At 39.8% G+C, this 12806-nt stretch overlaps 1 long non-coding RNA gene across 4 annotated transcripts in view; it reads left to right on the top strand.

Annotated features, from left to right (window-relative positions):
• The window catches only part of LOC102022986, a 103461-nt gene that overhangs the window by 7513 nt on the left and 83142 nt on the right, over positions 1-12806 (top strand). The window lies entirely within an intron of this gene.

The raw sequence follows: 12806 nt of genomic DNA, 5'->3' as shown, positions 1-12806 counted from the left end.
ACAGCCATCCCATTGACGACACCACCACTCTTCTGGTTGCACAGGCCCATTTTGGAGTCAGGTGGCCCTGTCTTCACAAATGTATCCAAAGCCAGTTGCTTCTTGTCACTGGCTTCTTTTCCTGCCAGCAACAGCCAATTCTCAATACGTTTGTAATACCACTACTTTGCTTAAAATTCAGGGATGGGTCTCATTTCATACAGAGTAAAGCTGAAGTCCTTTAAGTGCTGCAGAGCGCTGCAGGATCCACTCTCATCTTAGCCTTCACCTTACAAGCATTGCCCTTCCTGAAACACTCTTCCCCTGATATCCACTGGTCTCATTCCTGACCCTCCAAATCTTTGCTCAGGTATTGCCTTGTCGATCAGGCTACCCTGACCATCGGGTTTAAAAACGAACCCTATCCTAAATCCCTATAGCTAATACCCTCATTACCCTATTATACTCTTGGTTTTGGTTGATTTGCCTTTGATATGATGGTAACACCATGCAGGATACTGTATAATTTACTTTATTACTTTTATTGTTTAATTTTTGTGTCTTCTCTATAGAATGTATAAATGCCATAGAAGCAGGGACCTACATACTTTTGGCTCACAAATGTATTCCAGACACAGAATAGTACCTGGAATGTAGTAGAGGCTAAGTAATTACTGTTTGATAAATAAATGAATTAATTCATTTTTTGAAAAAAATTTCATTAATGTATATTTGTGATACAATATGATTACATTGGTTTTAGGGAATTTGTACATATACATATTGCATTTTGATCATTTTGCTCCTCTCCTTCCTACCCTCCCCTCTCCCCCTTTCCCAGGTTCTCTTTCTTATGTCAAAAGTCTACCTCCCTCTTTCTTACCATCTCTCCTTTATTTTGCTCTTTAAATTATTTATATTTTGAGTTTCTCACACAAGAGAAACCATATGATGTTCAACCTTCTGTTTCTGATTTATTTCACTTAATATTACACTGTCATTTCAAAATCCATCTATTTTCTTAAAATGATTCAAATTTACCCTTCTTTATGGCTGAGTAGTATAAATACCACATTGTCTTAATCTAGTCATCTGCTGACAGACATATAGGCTGCTTGCATAATTTAGCTATTGGGAATTGCCCTGCTACAAACATGTGTATGCATGTATCACTGTAATATGCTGAATTTAACTCTTTTGTGAATATAGCCAGGAGAGTTATAACAGAATTTATATTCTGGGTCAATTCTGGGTCAAACAGAATTTCCATTTTGAGCTTTTTGAGGACTCTCTATACTCATTTTCATAGTGATTTTACTAGTTTATAGTCCCACCAACAAAGTAGAAGTGCGCCTTTTCTCCATAATGTTGCCAGCATGTGTTGTGGTTCGCATCCTAGACAACAGCCGGAGTTACTGAAGAAAGATGAAATCTCAGTGGTTTTCTGATGAATATTTCTGTAATGGTCAAAGATTCTGAACATTTTTCCATGTACTTATTAGGCATTTGTTCTTCTTTTCAGAAGTATTCACCTCAATTGCCCATTTTCATTTTATCTTTTGTTTTTTGTGGTCTAATTTTTTTTTTTTTTTTTTTTTTTTTTGGTACTGGGAATCAAACTCAGGACCTTGCACTTGCCAGGCAGATGTTTATGCCACTGATCTATATCCTCAGCCCTAATTTTTTTTAATTCTTCATATATTCTAGATATCAGTTGTCTCTCCAAAAAAGTTTTTTCCATTCTGTGGGTTGTCTCTTCACTCAGCTGATTATTTTCTTTGCAGTGCAAAAGCTTTTTAACTTGAGACAATCCCCCTTGTTGATTCTTGGGATTATCTCTTGAGCAACTGGGATTCTGTTTGGAAAGTCTGTGCCTACGCCTATGTCTTCAAGAGTCCTACCTGTTTTATCTTCTAGCAGTGTTTCTGTTTTTATATCTAGGACTTTGACCCATTTTTATTTTATTTCAGTACAACATGAGAGATGTGAGTTTACCTTCATTCTCTTGCACATTTATGGCCAGTTTTCCTGGTACTAATTGTTAAAGAGGCTATCTCTTCTTCAGCATTTGTTTTTAGCCCTTTTGTAAAAGATCAAATAATTAAAGGTAGATGGTACAAGCCAGGCATGGTGGCGCACGCCTGTAATCCCAGCACTTGGGAGGCTGAGGCAGGAGGATCATTGTGAGTTCAAGAACAGCCTGGGCTACAAAGTGAGCTCAAGGCCAGCCTGAACTGCATAGTGAGACCCTGTCTTAAAAAAAAAAAAACCAAAAAAAAAAAAGGTAGATGGTACAGTACTGTTTCTATGTCTTCTGTTCTATTTTGTTGGTCTATATATTTTTGTATCAGTATCACATTTTTTCAATTACTGTACTTTTGTAGTACAACGTGGAATCTTAGATTATAATGGCTTCTGTTTTGCCCTCTTTGCTCAGGATTGCTGTATTAGTTAGGGTTCACTATAGAAACAGAATCAATATAAAATATATTTACAATTATAAAATGGATTTATTAGGCAGACTGATAGGAACAGAAGGGGAAGAGTCCAATGGTCATCTGCTATATCACAGGTGGAAGACCAAAATGCTCATCTGTGCATTGGAGAGCTGGAGAATCTGGTACCAGTAGAAGGTCAAAGACCTATAAGCTCACTGTATTCACTGGTGTGAGTCTGGGTTGGAAAGCCAAATAGTCTGCACTGGAAGAATAATGGGTCTCTGTTGGAGACCAATGTCCAAGTCCAAAGGTGATGGTGAAGATTAGAGTTCCTCCCCAAAGAGAAAAGCACTTCCTTCTTCTTTACCTTTTTATTCTGTCTAAACTACCAGCCAATTGGTTGGTGCCACTCACAAATGGGATAGGTCTCCCCTACCTCAGTTCGCTTGCCTAAATGTCAGTCATCCACAAACACACCTAGAATGTACTAATATGCTAGGCAGTTCTCACTCAAGACAAGTTGACACATCACAATTAACAATCACAATTGGTTTGACCATTCAGAGTCTCTGATTCCATATAAGTTTTAATGTTTTTTAAGCTTTGTGAAGAATGTTGTTAGTATTTTGATTGGAATTGCATTAAATCTATACATCATTTTTAGTAATATGATCATTTTGACAATATTGATTCTCCCTCTCCAGGAATAGGAGATGTCTTTCCATTTTTTAATGCCCTTATCAATCTCTTTTCAAAGTACTATAGTTTTTGTTATAGAAGTTTTTCACTTCTTTGGGTTAATCCCTAAGAATTTAAATTTTTTTGAGGCTAGGGTGAATGGAATTGTTTTCCTAATTTCTTTCTCAGTGGGTTCATTGTTGGTATACAGGAATAGTACTGATGAATCTATTTTTTATCTGGAAAGAAAATGAGGCAGAGACAGGATAAGTGATTTGTCAAACTAAAAAGTAGCAACCGTTCCTTTGGTGCATCTTCTCCAGGGTCACTGAATAACATATTCCATGAGTTAGGTTATTATGAAAAAATGGCCTATTTGTTAGAACAAAACTTAGAGAGGCTGAGTTAAATTGATGAACCTCACAAGTTAGAAAAACCAACACTGCATAGTGGTTAAATGTTAAGACAGCCAGGCACGGTGGCACATACCTGTAATCCTAGCACTCTGGGAGGCTGAGGCAGGACCATTGCAAGTTTGAGCCTTGCCTGGGCTACTTAGTGACTTAGTAAGACTCTATTTCAAAAATTTTTTAAGAAGATGATGTATGTAGCTCAGGGCAAAGGTCTTGGGTTCAATCCCAAGTACTACCCCCCCCAAAAAAAACCCTGAAATTCTACACTGAAACTTGTAGATGGGGGATTTCAATCAATTATAAGTTCAATTTCCTTACTGTCAAAGAACTATTGATATTATTTCATCTTGGTTGAATTTTGATAGTCCAGGACTTTTCAATGTTTTCTAAATGTTTTCAATTTCATTTATTGGTTTTTTATTGGTACCTTCTATATACTTGCATGAGTTTATTTTGGTGTTCATTTTCTAGTTTTTTTAAGTAGCAGCTTAAGGTAGTATTTATTTGTTTATTCATTTAAGACAGGGTCTCACTATATAGTTCAGGCCAGCCTTAAACTCACTACCTAACCCAGAATGACCTTGAACTTGGGACAGTCCTCCTGCCTGTTTTCAGAGTGCTGAGATTACAGGTGCATGCCACTGCGCCCTGCTGTGGAGTTTAGGTTATTTTCAATATAAGTATTTAGTGCCACAAATTTCTCTTTTAGCTCTGCCTTAGCTGTGTCCAGTAAATTTTTATATGTTCTATTTTCTTTTTATTCAAGTCAAAGTATTTCTATTGTTTCTCTTGAGATATGTCTCATTGACTCCTGAATTACATGTGTGTTTTCCCATGCATTTAAAGATTTTCTTGTTCTTTCTATTATTAATTTCTAACTGATTTTATTATGGTTAGACTACATGTTCTATAGAATTTCAATTCTTCTATATTTTTTGAGGCTTGTCTTATATCCCAGGACATGGCCTATGAACGCTGCACAGACATTTAAAAGAAGATATGTTCTGCTATTATTGGGTGGAGTTATCTGTAAATATCAATTAGATCCTTTTGGCTGATGATGCTTTTTTTTTATTTTTTTTTTTTTTTTCTGATTTTCTGTTTAAAAATAGTTCTAGTAGTTACTGAAAAGGGACTGTTAAAGTCCTCAACTACAAATGTGGTTTTGTATGTTTCTCCTTTCAGGTTTATCACACTTTGGTTTTTATTTGCTTATTTTCTATGTACATTTTAAAGCTCTGAAAAGAAAATAAAGCTTTGTTGTGTGGTGCATACACATTTAGGATTACTGTGCTCTCTTGGTGATTGATCCTGTCCAAATAGCATATTTGTACCTCTCCTGCTGGAGTGAGATAGTCTCAGGCTGTTTGTGACCTGAGCATGTAAATTATCCAGACTAAATATTTCAAATGTACAAACCAATGTGCTTTTCTTTTAGTACATTTTATTTTTAGAAATACTTTTAGGTTCCCAGAAAACTGACTGGAAAGTAGAGTGTTTCCATATGTCCCCTCTCCTCACATAAGGGCATCCCTCTCCAACTACTATTCATATCCCATCCCCAGGGGTACACATTTTACAGTCTGCAAATTAAATTGACAGATCATTTTCATGCAAAGTCCATAGCTTACATTAGATTTCACCTTTATTGTGTCATGTGTTTTATGAGATTTGACAAATATGTATCCACTTTTACAGTATCACAAACAATAGTTTTATGGTCATAAAAATCCTTTATCCTCTACCTACACATTTTTTTCCTCTTTCTTAACACCTGGAAATTACTTATATTTTTAGTTTCCCCACAAACTGGGGATTTTTAACTTGGTATTTTGTATTAGTGAAGGCAGATTAATTGCACCTGAGCAACTACTTTGGAGATAACAATAATACAATGACCATTGTTGATTTCCTAACATCTTGTTTTGGAATTGTGTATCATTTTTATAGTTTTTGTGTCGTTTTGTTTTTGTTTTTGTTTTTGTCTTTGTTTTTGTTATTTTGTTTTTGTGTTTTCTCTTTAAAATTAAAAAGATAGATTAATTGCTATAAAAATATACACAAAAACATATATTTCAATGAAGAAATGCTCAATATCACTGGCCACTCAAGAAATGCAAATTAAAACAACTCTGAGATTCCATCTTACCCCAGAAAGAATAGACACCATCCAGAAATCTAAAAATAAGAAATGCTGGTGAGGCTACAGGGAAAAAGAAACTCTTTTTCATTGTTGGTGGAAATATAAATTAGTACAACCACTATGGAAATCAGTATGGAGATTCCTCAAAAATCTAAAATTTTTTTTACCTGGAAATTCCATTTGACCCAGCTATTCCCTTCTAGGTATCTTCCCATTAAGAGTTAAAGACACAGTGATACATGCATACCCATGCTTATAGAAGTACAATTCATAATAGATCATCATCAACAGAAGAATGAACAAAGAATTGTGCCATTTACACACACTGCAGTACTACTCTGCCATAAAGAAAGATAAACTTGAGCCATTTGTAGGAAAATGGATACACCTTAAGATCATAATATTAAGCAAAATAAATCAGACACATAAGCTTAAATATTGCATGGTTCTCTTATATGAGAAACCCACATTATAAATAAAGAGCAAAGTAAAAGCTAGATAATAGGAAGTAGGGAGACAAATCTTTCTTAAATGGGGAAAGGATCAAAAGATGGAGCGGGGGATAAAAGGGAGGGAGGGCATCAGACAGACTTTTGTGGGGGCGTGATTTAAGCATCCAGAAGAGATAAATATCATATATGTTGTATATGTTGCCTTCATGTGCATCTTTCTGAGGTGGAGTAGGAAAGGACTGTCCTTAATTCTGTTGACTAGGAAGTCAAGGTGAGGGGCCGAGGATATAGCTCAGTGACACAAATGCCTGCCTGGCAAGCGGCAAGCATAAGGTCCTGAGTTCAATTTCCGGTACCAAAAAAAAAAAAAAAAAGGAATTCAAGTTGAAGTCAAACTTAAGCTGAGATCTAAACACCTGAGAAGATGGGAAAGGTAGGACAGAAGGTAAGGGCAATCTGAAACCACATAAGCAGAGATACAAAGATGAGCAATTACAATGTATATTTGAAAAAGAGCCAAAAGCTCAGATTAATTGAATTACTGGTTTTATTTGGAATATTATCCATTAATATAGCCATTCAACTAGCAAATACATACTAGCTCCTTCTACGTACCAAGTACAGTGGAAGCTCCAGCTTCAGGAGGAAGAAAAGAGAGGAAGAGAAACAAACAAGAGAGGTGATGAGTGTTTGCTGGTATGCAAGCACTTCATGAGAGCCTACAGCAAGTACAGCTACCTATGGAATATTAGGAAAGGCATCCTAGAAAAACTGATGTGTAGGCTGAGCCCTGAAGAACAAATAGAATTTAATCAAGATAAACATGGAGAGTTGAGGGCCGTATTGCAGGCCTGGAGGCATCAGGAGTATATAAAACATAGGAATAGCAGAAGGCCTCTGCCTGAGGTCAAGAATGAAAATAGAAGAATGGCTGAAGGTAAAAAGAGAGCCCACACACAGATGATCCTGTAAGTTTGTTAAGGAATTTAGACATTATCCTAAGTGAGACAAAAAGTATTTTAAGCCAGAAAGTAAAAACAAATTAAAATTATTCCAGCTGGGGCATGGAAGATAAATTGGAGAGGACCAAGATTGGATATAAGAATATTGCTTGGACGACTATTATAATAGGTCATCAACTAAATGATGGTGGCCTAGACTATGGAAATGATGGTTCTGTACTATTTTTATTCTCAGCACTTCTGACAGTAAAGGTATAGGATTTTTTTCCCCACACAAATAATTCTCCGACTTTCCAGACACCAACTGGAGGTCTTAAAATTCAATTCAGTTCTGATCCTAACTACCCTGAAGTAGCCCTGATCGCACAGGTTAAGAGTTCAGTCCCACAAGTACTTTAAATGCCAATTACAAGTTAGGGGTGCCCAAGATACCCACCTTTCTGTCCAACTTGCCCACAAAGTCAGGGATTCCCACTACTCCCTCCTCAGGTGTAACACTTTGCTAGAGCAGCTTTCAGAACTGAAGAAATTGTTTTTCTTACTATCACCAGTTTATCATAAAGGATACAGGGGCATCGCCAGATGAAAAGGTACCTCCAGCAAGGTGCAGAATGGTCTCATGCACAAGCCTTTCTGACCTGTACTCCAACTCAGAAACTTTCTGAACCCCATAGTTTAGTACTCTGTGTGTGTACGTTTCTGGGAACTGAGCCCAGAACCTTGTACATGCTAAGCTAATGTCCTCCCATAGACTGACGCCCTCAGCTCATGTAGGCTTTTTTTTTTTTTTTGGAGGTTTCATCATACAGGCACAAGCATTCCCCACAGGTTGGGGTAGGTGGGGCTGAATGTTTCAAACTTTGAATACAGGTTTGGCCTTTCTGCTAACCAGCCTCTTGTCCTGAAGCTACCTAGAGGTCTGTCAAGAGTCTTATCAGAAAAGATTCTTCTGTCACTCATGAAATCTCAATGGATTTAGGACCTTATATCGGAGTAGAAGGGAAAGACAATATACAATGAAAGATGCTCCTTCACCTCAATCACTCAGCAAATTACAAGAGTATTAAGAACTCTGCCAGGAATCAGAGAAAAAGAAGAAATATATTTTATTATATATTAGAGTTATAAAAATGTAGAAAGATAAGCTCAATGTGGTGGTGCATGCCTATAATGACTTGGGAGGCTGAGGCAGGAGGATCACAAGTTTGAGGCCAAGCTGAACACCTTTGCCAGATCCTGTCTCAAAATAAAACAAAATGCTGAAGGATGCAGCTGGAGTGCTTGCCTAGCATGAGCAAGGTCTTGGCTTCACTCCCCAGTACTGCCAAGAAAGAAGAGAAGAGACAAAAGGAGAGTAAAGGAGAGGAGAGGAAGAAAGGAGAAGAGAGGAAAGGAGAGGAGAGGAGAAGAGAGGAGAGGAGAGGAGAGGAAAAAAGACAGGAGGGAAGGGAAGGGCAGGGGAGGGGAGGGGAGGGGAGGGAAGAGAGATTTGAGCATTGGGAGGTATGACTCACAGGATTTATTAATAACATGGGATGGGGGTTAGAAGAGAAGCTTAGGATGTCTACCAGGCTTTTGGCCAAAAGAACTGAGTAGATAACATTGTTACCTAGTAATAAGTTAAAAAGCAAATTTCAGATTGGGATGATAAGGTGAGGTTGAATTTGACTTGCAAGTGAAGATAAGACAGTGGGCTCTATGGGTCTAGAACTCAAGAGAAAGATCAGAAATGGCAATATAGATTAGAGAATTGTCAATAAGAAATCTTGGAAATGGATAAGAGTTTTTTGATGAAAAGTATGGAGTAAACAAACACCAATCCTAAATAGATCCCTGGTGGATACTCACTGTGAATGATAGGAACACGCAGCCTGCAAAAGCTGGAGGCACTATTACAGAAGTAGACAAGAAAGCTGAAGAACAAGGCCTCAAGAAAGGCAAAGAAGGGAATGTTTTCTGGAGCAGCCAATAGTATCAAGACCTACATGGAAAGGAGAAGGTTGACCAGGATGAAAAGTACTCGCTAAATTTAGGAACTAGGTTTTTGTTCCTTAGTAAAGAAGCAAAAACCATAGCTGCATTGCAGTGTGTAGCAAAAAACACACCAAGTGCAAATGCTATTGGAAAAGCTATTTTGAGTACAAAAGAGAGGGTAGTGACAAAAGAGGGACACGGTATCAAGAGGAGTTTCTGTTCACGTAAGAGAGATTTGTTCAGGTTTGAGTAACAATTTTTAGCATCTACTAGAATGTAGAAGGCCTGGGGAATTCTAGACTCCATTCTTAGGCAAAGAGGGAACATTTTAAGCAGAATGCCCTGCTATAAGACCGGTCTTGGAGATGGGTAGTGCTTCCAGAAGACCTCTTACCTAAAAAAACTTACCCTAGCAGTGCTACAGGCCTATAATCCTAGGATTTGGGAAACTGAACCAGGAGGACTGGACATTCAAAGCCAGCCTGCAGAATTAAGCAAGATCCTGTCTCGAAATAAATTTAAAAAGAGCTGGGGATGTACCAAAATGTAAAGGTCTTGGGTCAATTCCTAGTGCAAAACAAATATAACAATAATAACACAACAACAGAAGCAAACAAACAAAACCTAACCCTGCTCTAAAAATGAGGCGTGTATTAGTTTGGGCTTCTAAGTGAGGGTCTCAGCAGAACCTTCCACCATGTGTCTGTGGCAGTCTTTATGGCATCACTTCAAACTTATGTTCTTCTACAGGGACAAACATCTTGTTAAGCTTGTACTCTATAATTGTTCCAACCTTAATAGTACAACTGGATACATTTAAAAGAATAATTTAACAATTGGCCTGATATTTGATAAAGAGTAGCCAACTATATAGTATCTAGGGTCCTTAAAGCAACTCTTCCGTCCCATTCTATCAAACCATACCAAAAATAGAAGCATAGGAATAAAAAAGAAATTCTATTTGGGTGCAAAATTAATGTGTTATACGGCTGGCAGAGGGTGGAAGGGATTGGGTTTGATTGATTTAAATGAAAAAGCTCCAGGTATATATTTATAGCAAAAGTAAAGCTCAAAGTTGCTTCTTAAGCAAGATTTAATGCAATAAATTTAGACCCAAGTGGGAAGGTTGGTGGGCTTCAATATCTCTTCCCTGTTTCATAAATCACAATATTGATCATATATAAATTACTTCATGAATGTATATAATTGTGTGTGGAAACAAATGCAACCTCATTTATTGTGTGAAAATGAAATAGAAAGCAATTTTTATAATATGAACTCCTGAATTAAACCATTTAGCATTTTTTAAAAATCTTAGTTAATGAATCTTATTCCTGTATAGTTAGCCACATGAATCTACCCCTCTCAATGGACTGTCACTTCTGCTATAGCTGTTGCTTTGGGCCTTTGGGAAAAGAATTTAAGACTAAGAAGTCAGCATCAAATGACAACTTATGGAAGAAGGGACCACCAAGAGTTTTCATTTTAATTTTCCACATACTTCCTTCTCATGGCTAATAAGGCCTAGCAATGGCTACTGCATGTTCTATTTGACTTTCTCCCTTGATTAGATTTGCTTTAAAAACACTACTCTTTCAGTACTGATTATCATTTAAACTGAATTATCAGGCAGTATGGCATGTTTGTATATTCGATTAGCAAATGTCTAGTTATACAAAGCATTCTCTGGTACATTTAACAAGATTCTGTTTCTTTACTAACATGCAGGGAAGTTTCTCCTTGGCACATATCTCCAAAAGGGTGTACATGTAGTGAATCAGTGAAGATTACACTTCATTGCAGGGTTGATAGCGAGACTTCTCTGTAAATTCAAAACCTAGAAAGTGTTCTCAAACCTAACCGAGCTTAGCAAACTGTATGCCTTTTGAAAAACATGTCCAGGCTCCCCAGCCCAGGTGTATGAAATCCAAATATTCACAGTGTGCTTCTCCCCAATCTGAATTTACCTACTCCCTAATCTGAATTTATTTTTAAATTTCTCTCCAGAGCCTACTGCTACAGACAAATTGTTAGGGAAGCAACGTACAGTGTTATCTGAAGGGTAGGGAAACCTTGGAGTAACTGGAAAGATTAGGGTTACCTAAAATGCTCCAGGCCTTTGAGTAGAGGTGTAAGGAAAGATTTTGAAAGTGGCCCTAGGGGCATAATCAGCGCACAGAAACAAAAGTCATAGTTCAGCATGTCCTGTACCTCTTCCTAACATCTAGACAATTTCTTAAAAAGTAGGTGCTCAGTTAAAGTTGACTCAGAAGAAACAAGTTTCAGGCAAGGAGATAGAGTGAATAAATCCAATACAGAAAGGGCCATAGGCTATAATTTCAAAATCAAGAGGTCTGAGAACTGCTGCTAGTTACCCGGTACTTGAAACGTGGCTGTAGTTAAGCAAACTGAATTGTTCTAAACGTAAATCACACAACAGTTTCAAAGACTTTGTGTGAAAAAGTGTAAAATGCATAATAATATCGTTTACAGGTTAATGTTTCGGATATATTTAACTGTGTGTGTATATGTATGTATACAAGCTGTTTCTACTTTAAGGGGGTCCCCAGCAAATTTCATTATTACATGGTCGCTCGCATAATGTGTCCGGAGGGCCTGGGTAGAGGTCAAGACTAACCTAGGGAGGGGCATGGCAGTCGCAGCCTAAGATACAGGAAAGTAGTAAGCTTTCTTTTTAACCAAGTCCTTTAAAAGTAATGGTTAAAAAAGATAGCCGCGGGTGAACTCGCCTGGGGAAGACTCTGGGAAGGGCGTCTTGGAGAAGGAAACACTGAAATTCCCTTAAAAGCCCGGGAGAACTGAAGTTCAGCACTCCCCCACTCCCACGCACCGCTGGGAAGCCCGCCCAGCTGGGCGTGCAAGGGCCCAGCCCCGAGGGGAGGAGCGTAACAGGTAGGGCCGGGGAGGCCCCGGAGCCACGCGGCTCAGGAAACCACCCCCGCGCGGGGATAGGCGGACGCTCGCCGGCCCCTCCTCCCACGTCTCTCCTTAGGCCCTCGTCCCGAACGGGGCAATCTTTTCCTCAAACTAGAGAAACAACGCCGGGCCGGCGCCTGCGGCAACCTCCGACACGGCTTGCACGGCACCTCCCTAAAAGGCCGACCCAGGTGGGCCAGAGACAAAGGGGTGATGAGAGCGAGAAAACCCAGCTGGGCCCTGGTACCGAGGCTTTGCTACTGCCCCTTCGTCCCGCCCGCCTCCTTTTCTCCGCCCCCACCGGCGTACGTCACAAAGACTGACGTGCAAAGCAAACAATCACAGTTCCTTTCCTCGTGAGCCCCTAGGGAAGGGAAGGAAAGGGAGACGACGGAAAGAGCCGGCTTCGGGGACCGGCTCGCTCCGGCCACCCAATCAGGACGCTCTGGGGCGGGGTGGGGCGGGGTGGGGCGGGGCCCGAGAAGAGGGTGGGGGGTGGGGCTAGGGAAAGCGGCGAGAAGGCTACCGGAGAGGGCGGGCTCCCGGAGATTAAAGGCAGCCAATCAGAGCGCGCCGGCTGCATTCGGAGAGCAGCGTGGGGCGTCGCCGCCGCCGCGCGCGCCGGGGGCTGGTTAAGGCCATGAAACAAAAGAAACCCTGAGAGGGGAGCCGCTGCCACCTCCACCAGCCCGCCCCGCCGCCGTCCCCACCCACCCACCTAGTCACCTACCTCTGCCTCCTTCCCCTGCCCCTCCACCCCGCCCTCTCCGCTCTCCGGCGGCCCTGGCGCTCCTCGGCGCGGGTCGCGGGCCCCGCCGCCTCCCCACAGG

This window comes from Chinchilla lanigera, unplaced genomic scaffold (assembly GCF_000276665.1).
Source record: "Chinchilla lanigera isolate Chin_1 unplaced genomic scaffold, ChiLan1.0 scaffold00001, whole genome shotgun sequence".
In the NCBI taxonomy this organism is placed as follows: Eukaryota; Metazoa; Chordata; class Mammalia; order Rodentia; family Chinchillidae; genus Chinchilla; species Chinchilla lanigera.
Note: the sequence above shows the minus strand (reverse complement) of the source record. Positions and strands in the feature narration are given on the sequence as shown.